Genomic DNA, 18,806 nt, shown 5'->3' with positions numbered 1-18,806 from the left:
TTATTTTAAATCCCTTAATGGCTTGATAATCATATATAAATGAAAATGCTAGTCTATTCTAGTGATCTTATTCTCAAAATCAGAATACACACAAAAAATAGCTTAAAAGACACCGTTTTAACTACTAAGCACATAAATTTAATGCCCGATTTAATGAAACGAAATTAAGTGGTATATATATATATATATATATATATATATATATATATATATATATATATATATATATATATATATATATATATATATATATATTATGATGAAATTACCATTTTATCACATAGCATAGAACCATATTTTATTGACAATTTTACGACAATCATTACTAGAGTGCTTTGGTAAAAATTACCGCTCTTTTGTCATTCTCATAGAGTCAAAAACACGGTAAGACACGGACTATGTATATCTGTGTGTGTGTATACATTATCTTAGTCCTTAAATTTAAGGATCTTACAGAACTAACTGCATGAAACTTATACAATTACAATAATATTAGGTCATGCATAATTTTACAAATTCCTCATTAAAAATTTAGTTTCAGAATAACAGACGATAATAATAGTTATTCTTGAATTACTTAAGCCCTTTATGCAGAAAAACTGATTTTTCTTTTAAATGTCAGAAGAAATATTATATAAATTGTATAATAAAAATTCTGTACTAAAATGACATACAAATGCAATTATAATATATATATATATTTATTATATATGCGCATATTTTCACACCTTTCTTTAACTAAATGATTAAAAATCGTAACAAGCTTATTTTTTTTTCTAATTCTAATAATCACATTTATTTTATGTACTCACATGCAAGTATTATTATTGCAATTAATTTTATTTTGAATTGTATTAAAATAAAATACTCATCATTTTTGTGAATATAATATTATTAAAAGAGGAATCTCTTTTGACACTTATTGTTTATTGATATCGTTTATTGATTTAATATCATTTATACGAGGTGTCGAAATATTTTAAAAATTTCCATATATAATATTCAAAGTTTACCACATTTAAAATTTTAACATATCAACATAATTTAATCATGACAAAATTACAAGATTTTACCACAATTTAAAATTTTAACTCATATTATAAAATAAAATTTTATTGCAAATTTTACCAAAATCATTACCAAAGCGTTTCGGTAAAAATTACAGTGCATTTTGGTGTTCCTCTAGAGTCAAAATCAGGTTAAATTTTTCTTTAATCTAGTAGTTTTGAACATAAATTTTTTCAGTGTAGATTTTGAGGTTCCAAAGTGCTGCTAAAATCAGATTAGTTTGATATGCAATGATTAATTTATATGTTTTAAGTTAAAAATCTATTTACAACGTAATTTTTCTCAAACCCATGCTTGAAGTGGTTTTATTAGAGGCATGCTGACTTTATCAAGATAACCTTTTTATTAGGGACACATTATAACAATCAAAAGCACATGGGGAATCCTCACCAATATTATGGTTTTTTGAAAAGAGTCTTAATTAAATTATTCATGAAACAAAAATCATTCATTGAAGCAAAAAAATAAAAAAATAACCACCAAAACCCAATTCAGGAACTCACAACATCTTGAACAATTCTACTTGATATTTAAGTGACACTCGAGGAGGATCTTTCACTGAATCACTACATTATACATTTCATTACATTACCATTTCATTACATTATACATTAGCCATACTAAGATAATGGATCATAATTAGAGCATTTGCTTTCAGGAACTCACAACATCTTGAACAATTCTACTTGATATTTAAGTGACACTCGAGGAGGATCTTTCACTGAATCACTACATTCTACATTTCATTACATTACCATTTCATCACATTATACATTAGCCATACTAAGATAATGGATCATAATTAGAGCATTTGCTTTCAGGAACTCACAACATCTTGAACAATTCTACTTGATATTTAAGTGACACTCGAGGAGGATCTTTCACTGAATCACTACATTATACATTTCATTACATTACCATTTCATTACATTATACATTAGCCATACCAAGATAATAGATCATAATTAGAGCATTTGCTTTCAGGAACTCACAACATCTTGAACAATTCCACTTGATATTAAAATAATTGTAATCATTCACTGAATATATTTACCTATTTCATTACATTGTACATTAGCCATACCAAGAAAATGGCTCCTAATTGGAGCATTTACTTTCAGTATCTCATAACATCCTGAACAATCCCTCTTGATATTAAAGTGACACTCTAGAAGGATCATTCACTGAATACCTTTACCTATTTCTTACATTATACATTAGCCATACCAAGAAAATGGATCATTATCGGAACATCTGCTTTAAATAAAGAATTAATTACGCAACGAAAAAAACAAAAAATAATATAGGAGTTGCTGCGAGTAAGTTGACTTAAGTAGATAACGTTCAATTTAAACTCTTTAACTATGAGATGCTGTATATTGCTTGTATGTACGTGCTATTATATGTACATACTGTTGTATGTACATGTAATGTGCATTACTTATATATACAGGATGTTGTAATGCACATTGCTTCGAAGACGCATTAATGACGCAACGAAAAACGCCGCAAGTTAGCGTAAGGGTACATATGAGTAGGTTGTTCTAAGTAACTAACGTTGAATGCAAACACTTTAACTATGGGGGAAATTGGTTGAAATTCCATGAATCTCAATTACAGTAATTTGAAAGGATTGTCCTGAATTATTCCCACCTAAGCTTCAGTTTACTTATTTAAACGTATGCAACATACTCAAAGGTAACTACATGGAAAGATACAAACGTTCACCAAACGTATGCTACAATGTTACAGTGTGTGCACCTGAGGCTATTGAGGACACCTCCCTAAACTGAGGGAAAAAATAAACAAAACTTCCAGAGTATGGCAACATTTATCGTGTTACCGGCTTTCTGGAAACGTCAAAGGGCTCGGTAATTTTTACTGAAGTGCTTTAATGACTTTGGTAAAGTTACCGATTGAAAATTGGTTTAAAATTTGTGATAAAATTTGGGAAATATGATACAATTTGAAAATTTCATCATGATATCTGAGATCATGGCATAAAAACCATTTATACGGTTAAATTTACTTTTCAATTTTGTTTCTTTTACTAAATCTGTGATAATAAGAACTATAATTCTGAAAACCAGAATTTCCAGTTACCATATGAAGGTAAATGTTACCGAATGAATGGTTTAAAAACCATATGCTTTGGTTTCATTAAACAGAATTATGGTTTTTAAATCCAGAAAAATCACTACCATAAAGTGCGGTGTATGATAAAACCAGTTTCATCCATATATTACAGGCTGGATTAAATCAATGTGATTCACAATAGCAGTTATGTGTTCCTGCAGAATTTTTGAGGGTACATGAGAGTACATTAGGGTACATGAATATCTCCCAATAACAACACGACAGAAACATATCATTGCTGTTGTAATTTACAGTGAGCAAAACAGAAAACGGACCACTCTGAATAACTTTTGATCTAATGATCTGACCTCCACGTTCTAGGACTTAAAGGTTGGAAAGGGTAATCTTACATATGCTAATAATTTAGTGCAGGTGGTATTTTAAGTTGCGAAATTAGACACAAAAACGCACTTTCCTTGAATAAACATAACCGTTTTTTCGGATTTTTGACCCTCAAAATATAAGGGGTAACCACAATCTGGGTTATATGGTCCCAACAGTTTGTTCAGCAGAGCGGTCCAATATCCTTGATGTTAATTTTACTTTTTTAATATATCACCATGACCAGAAAACATTTCAAGCTAATTGAAAACTTTTGCCCACCATTATAAAAATCTTTTATTCAAGAAGAATTCTATGCAAAATATAACTTTTAGTATTTTTATTACTATTTTATTTAATAATAGTAAAAAAAAAACTTTCGCATTGTAAGGTACACAATTTATCACATCCTTTAAAAGAATATATTTCAAATGGCCATATACAAAATTTCGATTTGGTAAACACAAATTCCGTCGAATAGTTCCTGAGAAATCAAATTTTAAGTACACGACTTTTTCAAAATTTGATATTTCAAGATCGATTCAAAATTTCATTTCAAAACACAATTTTTCGATTTCTCTATTCTTCTTCCTTTTTTGTACTCTGTACATTTCTAGAAACATGCGATTGATCACTTGGGGTGGAGCTGGTTTACCATTAGAATGCGTGTTTTGGGTGACCAATGGCTCCCACAATGGGCATTGTACCAGAAACATAGCGAGAAAACACGTCGTTTCATCTAGCACAAGTCTATGTGCTTACGAAAAATTACGAGTGCTTTGAAACTAGATTAATCCGTAATTAAAATATCGCTATACAGTGTTGAATATTGGATTGATTAATTAGACAGAAATGTTTTTCTTCCATTGAATTTATTATTTATTTTAAATCCATAGGTAATGCATTGAGTGATATTTTTTAAAGAACTAATTCTGTCTTGTTTGTATTAGCTAATCGTAAATTCATTTTTAAAAAAAAATGAAAAGGAAGAATAGAGATATATAATATTATACAATACAATACACTACGCGAAATTTTTTTCCAGACATTCTTTCATCCACTGTTAATGAATCATTTTGTTAACTATAACAAAACTTTTTTAGAAAGTACGTATAATGTAAGAATAGTATAAGGAATAACTTATATAATAAATTGTTAACATATTGTACTATGTTCTCCTACATGCGAAAATACTGCTGAAAAATAGTTGAACAACGAAGATTATTTCGAAAATCAAATAAATAAACAATAATTCAACTGTATAAAAAAACATATTTAAAGGATTAGTGTAAAAGGGGAAAAAATGGCGAACACTGAAATAATCTATTAAAGAATAGTTTTTATAGTAATGTGTAATTATAAAACTTACATTAAAATTTTAAATATTAACTATACATTTTAATACTATGTATTTATAGTACGTAATATTTAAGCTTTTAAATATTTCAGTCCTTCTGAAAAATATTTGTTTAATAAAAATTAAAAGATTAATTAACAAAAACTAATAAAGCATTAATTTCTTAGCACGGTTGTTAATAAAGATTTTTGATGAGAGTAATTAAAATCTGATATTACTAAAAAAATTAATTAAACATTCTAAAGGATGCATTCCAAAAAATATGTTAATTTTAAATGAATGAAAAAAGGGAAAGTTTAGACTTTATTTCGAAGCTAAAACAGCATATTTCCTAGATAGTTCAGATGAAAAATGAGTATAAATCAATTTGATTGAACATAAAAATTGAAAGAAGGAAGAACAATATCTAAATGGATAGTAATTCAATGACAATGAGGCGTTCTGTTGAAATCTCTTCAGCATTACCAATGATGACAAATGAGACTTCAGGCAGTAAAAGTAAATTACAACGCCCATTTGATGGTTGTCCAATCAAGTGGGTGTTTTCTTCAATATTTCATTTCTGTAATGACAAGCAATCCATACTTTTCAAATACTTCCCGCAGACTTAACGGGTCATAAACTCTAAGAAATTTTTGTGCGATGTCTTAAAAGGCTTATGTGGTAAATCATGTAATAAAGCTTAGAGTAACCTAACTATTAATAGTAAGGTAGTTAGTACTGCGTCTATAAAGTGGAAGAAAAGCTTAATCTAGTGTTATAAATCAATGATAGGGTCTGTAAGTTAAAACAGTCAATAGAACTAATATTTTTTTGCGTGTATCAAAAACTGGGAAACATATTTTATTCATAGAATTTATAGTTGTTAGTATACTATGTTCTGTTTCAGAAAAAGTGCTATTGAGAGGAAAAAAAATTTAAAGGCTCATGTAGATAAAACATACAATAAAGTTAAGAGTAACTTTGTTATAAATTATTTGGAGATTTTTTTTAATTTTATTTCGTGCTACAAATCAGAAAAATGATTTATACGTAAAATCAATCAGTGAAACTAACTATTGTTTTTGAGACAAAATAATACAAAAAAAATTTTTTGGACAAAAATGTTTAACTTATACAATATACAGTCCTGATAATATTTGAAGTTTCATAAAACTTCGTATTCAGAAGATAATAAAAAAACTGATAATTGAAGAAGTCACGTTTATTTTTGTTATTGAAAGCATTTACTAAGGGGTGTTTGGTTTATAAGACGATAAGAAGTAAAAAATAATTGACTAGTAAAGAATGTGCATTAAACTCCTTTTTAAGTTAAAATGTTTGATAAAACAGAACCGTCAACGGTTTCATTTTTGAAGGAAATCATAATTTATGTAAATTGTACGAAATGCTTCTAAATCACAGGTTTTGCCAGAGGTTTCTGCACACATACTAAACTGAACTTAAATACAAGAATACTCAAGAAGCGAGCGAAGTGAATTCGAATTGTCTTTCTTATTTCTAAATCACAGGTTTTACAGGAGGTTTCTGCGAACATACTCAACTAAACTAAAATACAAGAATACTCCGAAAGCGAGCGAAGTGAATTCGAATTGCGAAGAAATCCAAAATGATTGCCGTGTACTACGAGCACCCATTATAGCTAAATAAATATTGATAGTTTTATGTTTCGTGTAACAAGAGATTAAAAAAGTTTCCTTTGAAATGAAATTTGTAGTTTTTGGTGAAAAACACATCAGCAAAAGCTACATGTAGTAATGTTAAATAAGGGCACAAGGAGTCTTTGAAAAATCGTAATGTTTGTAATGCAGCTAAAATAAAAATGTAAACTGTAGTAGAATCTCTCTTAAGCAAAGAGTTAGATACATAATATTTTGTCAAAAAATGTGAAATGAACTCTTTAATATCTGTAGCTCTTTTCAACCATCTAGACAAAATTCGATGGAATTCTATATGGTACTCTCAACTGGGGTACTTAAACTATCGATCAAAAATTTTTCCAATCTATCTAATAAAACATTTGAGTGGTAAAAAAGAAGTGATTCATTGGACTTTCATTGGAGATCTTTAAAAAATCAAAGAGTTCTGTTACAATACTGGCCAGAAAAGGCAAAAAAGTTTTCATTTAGTAATTATTATTTAAGTATAAATAATTAATACGAAAAAAAGACTGTTGAAGAATTTGCGCACACTTATAGAAACAAAACTCTCCATTTTGACGATTCAGCAATCCTTGAGCTATATTTAATCAGTTTTGAGAATCATTTCGCCACGAAAATCTCGTGATTTGTGACGAAATTGGAACTTTCAAATCTGTGACAATATTTTACACATATATGTCAAAAATGTCTCCTCAACTCAGAACCCCATGGTAGGTCATTGTGGGAGATTGTTAACTAGAATGACGAAATTGGGATTAAGACAAGACGATTGAAAATAAAGTGACAAAATAAACTGATGGGCCTATATGGTGGTCAAGGATTTGGCCTGGGTCTAGTGCCAGGAAGATCCAGGGTTTGAATTCCACTTCGGACATGGCTGCAATTTATTTCTCTGTTCTATCTATCTTTCTTGTATTAAGACTATATTGATTCAGTTATTTGATGAACACAATAAAGTTATTATTTGAAAAGTTAGACACATAAGGGCACTGCACATAAGGGTTAGACACATAAGGGCACAAAAGGGATCTCTGCGAGGTCTTTTTTCTTTTTTTTTTAAGAAAGTAGAAAGACGAAATATTTCTCTATTTTTGACAGAATTCGTTTTCTCGAAGAAGCGACGATAGTTATTTCGTCACTTGATGAAATGTTCACTCAGAGCATATGCCAGGAGAAAGTTTCGTCAAAAGCGAAAAAAGTTTCACGAAATTTGAGTATCTATTTTTTACAGTGCAATTCGCAACAATAGTGATCGCTAGTGTGAAAAGTAATTAGTGAGGATGCTCCCCTTCCATTTATTTTTATTCTTTCTAAACATACTTAGAACAGATTACTTAGAACATACTTAGAACAGAAAACTTCAAAATAACTGAGGTTTATTCCAGTAGTTAAATGATCCTTAAGAAGACAAAATAAATAACTTCTTGACATTTTTAGATAAGAAGTGATTAAGCAAATAAGCATTGTCTTTAAAACCAAGCGATAAATCAAAAACTTTAGAAAACAAATCATTTATTTTCATGGCATCTAATGTAATCTTACTTAGAGCACACAGTACACTGTTTTTACTACAAATCTTTCGCATTATCCGTTTTTGACAATCGTTTTTTTCTCTAGTTTCGGAATTTCTGTCAAAATGAATGGGTTCAAAAGCCGTTAATGACTTTCAATAAAGCTTTGGTACCGTGAAGTACTCATCCGATACGTCAGATCTTCCAGTCAGCTTAACTCATTCGAAATGCAAATTTCATGGTTGGCTGTCAGAGTAATTTTGAGATAGTGTAACTTTATGATTGAATTTATCTGGCTTCTTTCCCCCACTGAATGGAGGTCAATTCAATTTAAGAATGACTGATGATTTAAACAAATGAGGTTTAAGTATAATTGAAAATGGTGATAATGAAGTTTTATTTTAATGTCACGTTCTGGGAAGTTCTTAATAATGTGAAGTATACGATAATATCTATCACGACTGTCGCTTAAAAGGAAATATACTTTTCTGAAAATTTACACCATTTGCGTAGTTAAATGTAATACATTTAACTTACACGAAAAATATTTTTGACATACAGTGCACCAAAGAAAATGGACCTCACTGAATAACTTTTAATTTAATGATTGGATCTTCATGATCTAGGACTCAATCCTAATGACTCGATACCTCAAATATGCTAATTAATAAGCGAATAAGTTATTTCAAGTTACGAAATCAGGCACAAAAATTTACTTTCTCTGAATAAACATAACTTTTTTTGACGTATTCGGATTTCTGACCTCGAAAATATAGGGAGTAGCAGCAATCTGGGAAATATGGCCCAAATGGTTTGGTTCTAAAGAGCGCTCCAAAGTTTGAACCCCTTAATGTTAATTTTACTTTTTACGAGGAGAACTTTTTAAGCGAAATAGAAAATGTTTGCACACAATTAAAAATTCATTTATAGAAAGATAATTAATGCAAAAAAAAAATAAATATTGCATAAATATGTATTATTTCATTATTATTTTATTTAATAATGGTTGAAGAAATTTTGAACTGTCAGGTATAAAATTTTTTGCATGATTTTAAAGAATATAATTTTGCATGACAAAATGCAAAATTTGAGTTGCTCAAATTTTGTATTTTTCCTATTAAAATTATGTTCTTTAAAATTGTACAGAATTTGCATGCCTTAAAATTCAAAATTTTCTTCGATGATTATTAAATAAAATAATAAAAATTAATAAATATTTTTAAAAGTTACTCTTTGCATGCAGTGATCTTTGGATAAATTCATCTTATAATTGTGTGCAAAAATTTTTCAATTTTATTTCACTGTACATCCTTTTAAGCATATCGAAACACTTAACGTTTTTTTCTTTCTTTTTTTCTGCGCAACATCGTAAAATTGAATAATTCTAATGCTTTATTGAATCTACGGCGCGTTCAGCAATGGTTGTCCTTAATGTATGCTTTTAAAATCCTTGTCAAAAACAAAGTCAAATAAGTATCCACATTGAGTGTTCAAATTAATATCTAAACTAAGTAAAACTGACAACACTATCAGTATCAAACAAATAAATTACTAGTGAGTAAGGCATTACTGAAAACACACCTGCTTGATTTCCAGAGGAAATGTAAGTTAAAAAGGGAGTATTAAAACACCAAAAACATGTAAAAAACAATTTAAATTTATTTCGATGTTCTATATTTTCTCACAAGCGATTCAATGGATTTCAATGATGGTTTTCTTTCTTCCTCTATTAAGAATCAATTTGCGATTTCTGATGAATATACTTCCCATACTTAGTTTCAAAATGGTTTTTAAAATAAATATTAAGGGTAGACCTTATGGAACACTCTATATAACATACATATAGTAAGATAGTAAAAGGTATAGATAACTAAATACTTCATATGTTTTCATCGTTGAATAGTAAGAGTATAAATAAAGAAATCATTTAAAGTGCGTAATAAAAATACTTTCGAGTTGAAAATCCGTAAAAAAATATATTATAGATATAAAAAATTGCTGAAATTTTTACACCATTAATATTTCTTTTTAGTGATCATTCCAAATATTGATAAAATCCAATGACATTTAAAATAATGTATGGCATGGTTTTTTATTCCTTCATATTAGTAACGCTTCTAAACATTCACTTTGCTCCCCCCCCCCTAAAAAAAAGCCGAATATTATATATATTGATATTCTAGACGTTTTAATTTTATTTAAATTTTCTCGGGGTTTAAATCTCCTTTATATGAATCCTCATCAGTAAATGAATAATACAGCCTCAATTACTTTTTCCATTTTCTTAATTTTCTCCTTCAAACTTTCATGAAGAATATTTATGAAATTTTTATAAAATTTCTAATTAATTTAATTAATATTAGTGCCCAACAACTATTTTTTCCCTTAGTTTCACAAATTGCTCACGTACATAATGTATCACTTAGTAATATATGAGAATAAATGCGTTTTTATGCTTAGAATTTACGCACTAATTTACAATACATTGTCATAATATTTCGACGTTAGCTCTGAAATCAATAGTATTGAAGACGTGTAAACATAATCATAATTTAAAAGACAGCTGAATGGAACATTTGGAAACTAACAAGTGGTTATTTCAGTGATGTAGCATTAACTGATTGAATTGATTGTAAGTTGCAAATTCCCGAATATAATCTACTCTCTCGCAATAAATACTGCTGTATGTGTATCAGTGTTCCACAGTTATGTATTTTACAGAGTTTCCATTAGATATAATACGATTTCCAATGAAGTTTAAATTGAATTTGCAAGTTATTACTTTGTATTGATTGAAATATTTATTAATTAGAAATATTAGTTATAAAAGCATAATTTTTATGATACAAATAAATTTTATCTTGTGTAATTTTATTTGACGCAAATGCTAGAAGCTACATTTAATTTTAGAAAGGTCAAAAGTTTTTTTATTAATTTTTCAAGTTTAAAAAAAAAACATTTAATTTTTTTTGTTTTAGAATGTGGATACGATTTTTCTAAATAAAATTAGTGAATGTCCCAATTTTTGAAAAATATGTAAGAATGCAAAATTTTAAGGAAACATGTGAATTATCTAAAAATGGTATGTAGTAATTTTTAGTAGCTCTGAGTTGTGAGTTATTGTTCTAAAATATCAAATCCAAAAAAATATTAAGTTGTGAAAGATATCATGAAAAATATAAGTCATGACAATAATGAAATTTTTATAATACATTTGAATCACAAAATACTTAGATTTCAGTTAAACACAATCTTAAAAAAATTTAGAAGCATTTAATTATTTTGTATTAAAATTAATATAGTTTAAATATGTTCGAAGTAATCTGTATAGTAATCTTCTTACGTTTTATCAGGAAAGTGTGAACCACTACAACTGGAACTTCCTAAAACATTTTGCAAAATTCTGGAATCTATGACTTCAGAAATACCGGAATACCGGAATGAGAAATCATCTCAGAAGACCGGAATGAATGGTAGAGGGGCATGCAATTCTCTACTTGATCGAAACTTAGATGATTCTGATTGAAACTTACTTGATTCTTTCTACTTGTTTAAACTAAAAAACCTAAAAGCAAACCATTTTTTACGCCACTAAAAATAAGAAATTGAATACCTTTTGTATGAGAAAGCTGCGTACGCATTAATCAGCTGCATACGCATAATAGATACATGGCACTTGATAGAATGATGCTATATCACTATCATGGAAAACAGAACAAAAACATAAGTCTTATGAGTACTTTAAGTCAAATTTACCTAATTTATATTCTAACCAAGTGAATTATGCAAGTTTGAATTTTAAATTTACATAGTATGCATTAACGAAAAAAATCTTATTTACTTTTACTTGAAACGAGCTGTCAAAATAAATATGTTTTTTTTCATCGAATATAAAGATGCATTTTTTTTTCCTTTTTGTGGAATTATATTAGCTCTGCAAATTGCTCAGCAACGGAAAAATTGCATGTAATAAGCAAAATGTGGCGTAAAACAGAAATATAAAACGAATTTGAAAGAATTTTATAAGAAATATAAATTTTATTTTATAAATAAAAACTTCTCGAATGAAACTTTAATTACGCAGAAATTTAAATTACTCGCAACCTTTTTTCTAACTCATTACTTTAACATAAAAGTTAATTTCCCAAAAGAAACTTTTATCAATCAAGTAAAGTTAAATTTTCGAAATCTTTTATTCAAAACTGAATAGAATTTGATCAGACGAGAAGAATACTCTTCAGATTTTCGAATACTCGCTAGAATCTCATAAATATGCATAACTCAAAGATTTCAATAGAAGAATTTTAATTCATAATTTTGAATGGAATTTCAAATCGGCAGATATTCTTATTTATAATTCAATTCTTTTAAACTCAATTGAGTTAGTTCTGCAAAAAGAATAGATATAACCAATAGATAGTGACCTTCCTTCATAGCCAAAGGTATGCAAAATTATTTCCGGAGTTAGATCTGATTAAAAGGCGCACGATGATTCTTTCGTTTCAATCAGAAATACTTTTATTATTTTCAAACTTTTGAATTTCGCTTTGCGAAATAGAAATAATGAGGCCAGCGCTGATTAAAAAACCTTGCTATAGTTGAGGGTTCGTTCAAAAATCTAGCTAAATTGCGTTTCAACTGTATTTGCCTTTTCGAATGTTTGCTTGATAAATATTTTTCTTCTTTTTTTATATAAAATAAGCGCCCATATTTATGTTGTTGTTGCTAATTCCCATCCGGTTTGACGGGGTCAGACCAGATCAATAAATTCGCTGACATTAAGAAAATCCGAAACCAGAATGGGAGAGGAATGAATGTCATTCCAGTCCAGCCCTAAACAGTTCAAGATGTGCTCAGGTCATCCCTGGTTTTGTTGGCATTTAGGGCAAAGAGGAAAGGTCTTTTGATTAGCAGAAAATGTGAGACATTTCAGGTGTCCACTGGCCAGTCTGTCACCAGGAAGAGATAGAGAGAGTCCTGGTCTTTTTGCTTTATACCAGTAGTGAGTAGGTTGAAGCAGCCACTTCTGTTTGCTCTGGGCCTTTTGCCTTGCGAAAAGTTCAAGGTATGTAAGCTCTGAGGTGGAGGGGACTGCCCATATTTATATTCGTTGCTTACGACGTTTTTGATGAAAAGTTGCATATTATGATTTTTATAGATATTCATCTTCTGGATTATTCTCTGGAAGCTGTCGAAGTACTATGGAATTCCCAAGCTTTTTATAAATATTATCAGAAATATATATAAAAATTACAATGTACGAGTTATCTGTGCCGGTCAACAATCAAAATCTTTCAAGGTTGATTCCGGTCTTAAAAAAGTGTTGTATACTTTCTCCAACAATATTTTTAATTGTTATTGAATGGATTATGAAGAGAGCAGCAGAAAATAAAAGGGGTATAATATCGAACTTTGCCGAATATCTTTCTGATCCTCATTTTTCAGACGACTTATGCTTACTGACCAACACTATTCAAGACATTCGAGACATGCAAACAAACACAAACATTTTAAACATAGAGGTAAAGAAAATGGTGCTCCTTACGGACCAAAATAAAACTAAAATTTTGCAAATTAATTCTCGTGGTATTGATACCACATATGAATATTTGCTTACAACATAAAAATATTTTATTGCATATAACCTTAGTAAATTAATATACATTTGTTTAATATTTGGCAATCAATATCATTACGTTATTTTAATATGGTGTATCTTTGTTAAATTAATAATTTTTAATTAAGAATAATGGTTGGGTTTTAATTACTACCTGTTTAATGAAATTTTGATTGAGTAAAAAAAGGTATATAGTACTCCCACAGTATTGGGTTTAAATATTTTAAAGAATTGTTTATTACTTAAATACATAATCGTACATCTGAATATTAATCTTATTTTGAGTGGATGATATCTTTTTGGAATAATTCTTAGTTTAATTCTTACTAAGAAAATTTAACTATATTCTTATTTTATTTCGCAAATTTTTCCCTGACATTTCCTAGCTTGTTAATGGTTTTCGTTGATGTTGCTTTTGTATTGTTACTATCCTAAACCAAGTATCTTTTTCTCCTGTGAATAGCTGGGTGCTCTCTTTGGGTATGAGAATCTTCTCATCACCTGCTTAAAACTAACTATAATTTAGCTGCCAACAGCTCCCCCAAAATTGTTAACACCTACAGTTCATCTCTGACTTACAGGTGTCCTTCTTCTCCTTTCGTTTTAATTTATAAAGTTGGTGAAGTAGCAATAGCTACCTGAAATACAATGGACAATCAAGAAACTTTTGAATGATTTCTGTGTCACACAGAATAAATTAGACAGATCGATATCTTAAGCTCTTAAAAATCTCAACAGCTTAATTTTGCCAAGTAATTTTCAGTAATTTTCGAAAAGCATGATAAGGAGATAAACCGTGTCAGAATTTGATTGTTGAGTGGAACTAAAAATAACTTTTTGAAAATTGTTTTACTTTTTGCTTACTGTTGGTAAAAGAAGTGGAACAGAATCACTTCATCATTCTAAGCTCCGTAAGAAAATGGTTAAGAAAATGAAACAATGTGTTGGATTATCAATGCCGAGTTAACTGACAATACATTTTTGAAAGCTGCGTAATCAGATAAACAAGGTTAACATTGTGGAAATAATTTCATTTTGATTTTGATTTCATTTTGATTGATTTTGATCATTTTGATGAAATCACTTAATCACGGGTTAAAATATTTAATTATAAATATCAAGCTTCTGCAATAGTTTTTCCCGTTTATAATTGAATGATATTCAACAAATTTTCCTACAAAAAAGTATTAATTCTTCAGTTATACTGAAGGAGTCTAAACAGGACAAAAAACTAGTGAAAACTTCACTGGGGTGATAGAATGCATCTACTTTGGCAATATTCAGCATGGAATGTATGATTGCAACACAAGTAGTTAGAAGTTAAAAGGTCGTCTTCCTCTGTCACATTTAAAGAATAATTTCAGAATGGGAAAAGGATTCTTCAAAAAACTTTTTTTCTCGGAAATGTGATTGATGAATTAAGAAACTGTTCAAAAGAAAAAGATTTACCGAGAATTGCTGGAATTGATGCTCAAAGAAATTGCTTGCTTTTTCATGAGAGTAAATATATCCCGAACACTGTAGGTGTGAAGCTTGCATTGCAGCTGCGCAAGATTTTCTGAGTAATTTCTTTGAGCATCTCTTCGAGCAATTCTCTGTACATTAATTACATGTTTTTTTCCTTTGAACAAATTTTTGTACATCAGTCCTATTCCCATAAACCAAACTTTTCTGAAGCATTTTCTCCAATCATTCTTGCGTTAATTCTTTAAATGTGACAGAGGAAAACTACATTTTTAAATTCTCACTGCTTGCTTTCCGATCATACATTCTGTGACGAATATTGCCTGTGTAGATGAGTTCTATCACCCAGTAAATGTTTGCTATATTGTTTTGACTGATCCAGTATATTTTTCACCATTTTCGGTAGCTGTCTTTGCAATTTTAGATTTCCTATATTCAGAGATCTTCAAAGAAAGTTGTAAGAATAGATTTTGATTTCTTAAACTATATAAATTTTTTAAGTAAAAAATTAACTTGCATACAACAAAACGACAGGAAAGGTAAATGCCAAGGATTGTTTCTTATAACTTACTATTTTTGATAGTGTCGGCTATCAAAATGCAACAAAAAAAAACCCACAAGGGATAAATGAAAAATTATCAAGTTTCATGTTCCGAAGGTGAGCGTTTTGTTAAAATCTTAACATTAAACTAAGCTCATTAACATTAACTCACAGCATTTAACCAGAGCAAATTTGCATCAGGTTCTTCTTAAAAGATGAAAAAAAATTTACTTTTTTAAAATAATAATTTTTTAATTTTTTTTTCGAATAAAATGAGTAATTATCTTAAAAAAGAAAGAGAAAGATACATACAGCCATCAAACATAATAAACGAACCAACATGCAACTATCAAACATAATAAATTAATTTTGGATTTTCTAAAATGAAATTTAAAAATCATAATCAGAGTATTAAAAAACTTGGTTTTTGTAATTCGTACCATTTCAGGTAAAATATTGCATTCATTTTCTACATAAAGAGGAAAGGTAATGGCAACATATAAAAGCTATGCAGATAATGGTACAAATCGCTCTTTACTTCATGGGCCACACCTTTAGATAAGACTCTCATCAGATAATCCCCATCCATTTCACTTAACTATAGTGCTTTAACCTCAAAACCTTTATCTCCCTAATATCACACAGCAAGGATTTATTCCTGTATCTTCTTGAGATAAGCTGAATAATTCGTTAGATGCAAAAGGTCCTCAGATAAGAGGCATTGAATACAAAGCGTTAAATCAATTACTAAAGCACGAATTTGTATCAAATTAGATGGATTTGTAAGTAATTATAATTGATAATGCATTTCTATTACTAGAATAATTTCTTACGGATGATTAAAAGGCAATATTTCATCAAAAAATTTAGTTATAGAAAACAGTCAAAATTGACTTACTTTTCTAAAATTTAGTTTTGTGTATGGGGGTCATGTCATGTATGTCATTAGTTTGGATTTTATTCTTTCTAATTTTGTTCTGTCTAATTTCGATGTAATTTATCATGAAGTAATTTAATTTCGTAAATTCTGGAGTACATACCTAATAAAACTTTATACTTTATGTTCTAGAAAGTACTAATGAGACAAAATCCAAAATCTTCCCACCTAAATTTAAAAAGAGCACATGCTCCCAAAGCTTTTAATTTTAGCTCTAGGAAATACAGATGCTTCGAAATTTTCTTATTTTAATTCTAAGAAGTACATATGTGCCAAAATCATGTTATCTAATCTTGAGAAAGTACATATGCATTTAAAACTTTTTAATATAATTTCTAAAATGAACACATGCACCAAACCATTTTACCTAAGTCCTGGAAAATACTCATTAGGTGAAATCATCCATGATAAGATTTTAGAAAGAACACATGAGCCAAAAGCTTTTCATTTTAGCTCCAAAAAGTACAGATGCGTCGAAACCTTCTTATCTAAGTTAAAAAAATACACACGTGTCAAATTCTCTCATCCTAAGCTTTAGAAAGTACAGATCGGTTGAAAATGTTCTAAACTATGTTCTAAGAAGTACACATACACCAAAAGATTTTCCCTAAAAAACAGAAAGTCCTCATTAAGTAAAATCTTCCAACCTATTTTTAGAAAGAATGCATGCTCTGAAAGCTTTAAACTTTAGCTCCAGAAAGTATAGATGGGTTTAAATGTTTTCTAATCAAAGTTCTAAAATGCACACATGCGCCAAAGCCTTTAAAACCTAAATTCTCAAAATCTCCTCTGAATGTGTATTTTGCATCAAACATATATCTTTAAAAAAATATGTTTTTTTTTTGCATATAGTTATCAAAGAAAAAAAATGTGCTGTCTATGAAAATGTTAAAAATCGTCTTGTGCATATAGATAATTTATAGCAAGATGTAATTCCCTTATTTTAAAATAAAATAGATAAAATCTATATTTGAAAAACTAAAAGTGCGTTTTTTTATTTTTTTTATTTTGTGTTTGGATATTAGAGTTAACGATTATTTAAAAAATCGATAATTTAAAAAAAGAAAAAAATATTTCTTTTAAAGAAAAAATCAATATTTCAGAGAGCCATTAAAAAAAGAACAAACGATGCAAAAAGGAAAGAACAAACTATCCATTTCGATAAAAATTGAACAAACAAAGATCAATATACTAGGTTTTGGATTTGTCGCACAATGTACGTTATTTGCATGTATGAGTTTGAACTTTATTGATTGGATAAGCAATTCAGCTTTTGGCACTAGCTGCCGTTAAATTTGACAGTCAACAAATCTTCCTTGATTTCATTACACTTGTATTGGACACTTGATCTGTTTGAAGTAGGGTCGAGTGCGTATGATTGTAAATATATCAATATCTAGGGCATTAAATTTCATGTTTAAAATGCTGAATTTACTGATTAACAAACTGAGATAGTGTAATACAAAAACTAAGCAAAAACAAGCAATAGTTTATTCACTAAAAGCGTGTTTTTTTGTTACCTCAAGGTTGAATGATTGACGGGCATTGTGCAGAGATTGGGAAATTATGAGTAGCATTCTGGAGAGTATCTTTGCTTACCCAAAGGATTAATGCAAAACTCCTCCTGGAAGTAAATTCTCAACGCTAAAAAAGAAACGAAATGAAACTAAGAGAAAAGATTCACTGCTGAAAATTTCCTTTTATAATAGGTGTTGAACAGCCGAACAATTCTCAGTTTACGACTATCAGTGTTCAACTCTGTGGCCTTGTATTTTCGAATCCAACCCAGAAGACAAAGGAACCTCCTGGATCAAACAATGGGTCAAACTAGCCTTCGTGGAGGAGTTTTTGATGGAACTAATTCACATTTGCATTACACAAAGAAGAAAACCATGGAAACCTCTACGGTTTGCCCGTCGATGAGGGGATTCTGAACCACGATTCATGTACCATTGAGGTAATTTTACATCAGCACTATGCTCAGGGTGAGATTTTTTGTTGTTGATTTTCTTATTCAAGAACAAAATGATTCCTCCTGCACCACTGAAAAAGTACAACCCGAGGCCTACAGACGTAAGTATGGTAGCAAACAATGTAGGATCTTTAAACAGAAATACATACTAAAAGGGCATGCAAAATTTAGAAAAGAAAAATAATAATAATAGAAAAAATAAACAAAAATAAAAAACATTT

This window comes from Parasteatoda tepidariorum, chromosome 3, assembly GCF_982258835.1.
Source record: "Parasteatoda tepidariorum strain Cologne lab strain chromosome 3, Ptep-v5.0, whole genome shotgun sequence".
Taxonomy (NCBI): Eukaryota; Metazoa; Arthropoda; class Arachnida; order Araneae; family Theridiidae; genus Parasteatoda; species Parasteatoda tepidariorum.
This window is presented reverse-complemented; position numbering follows the sequence as displayed.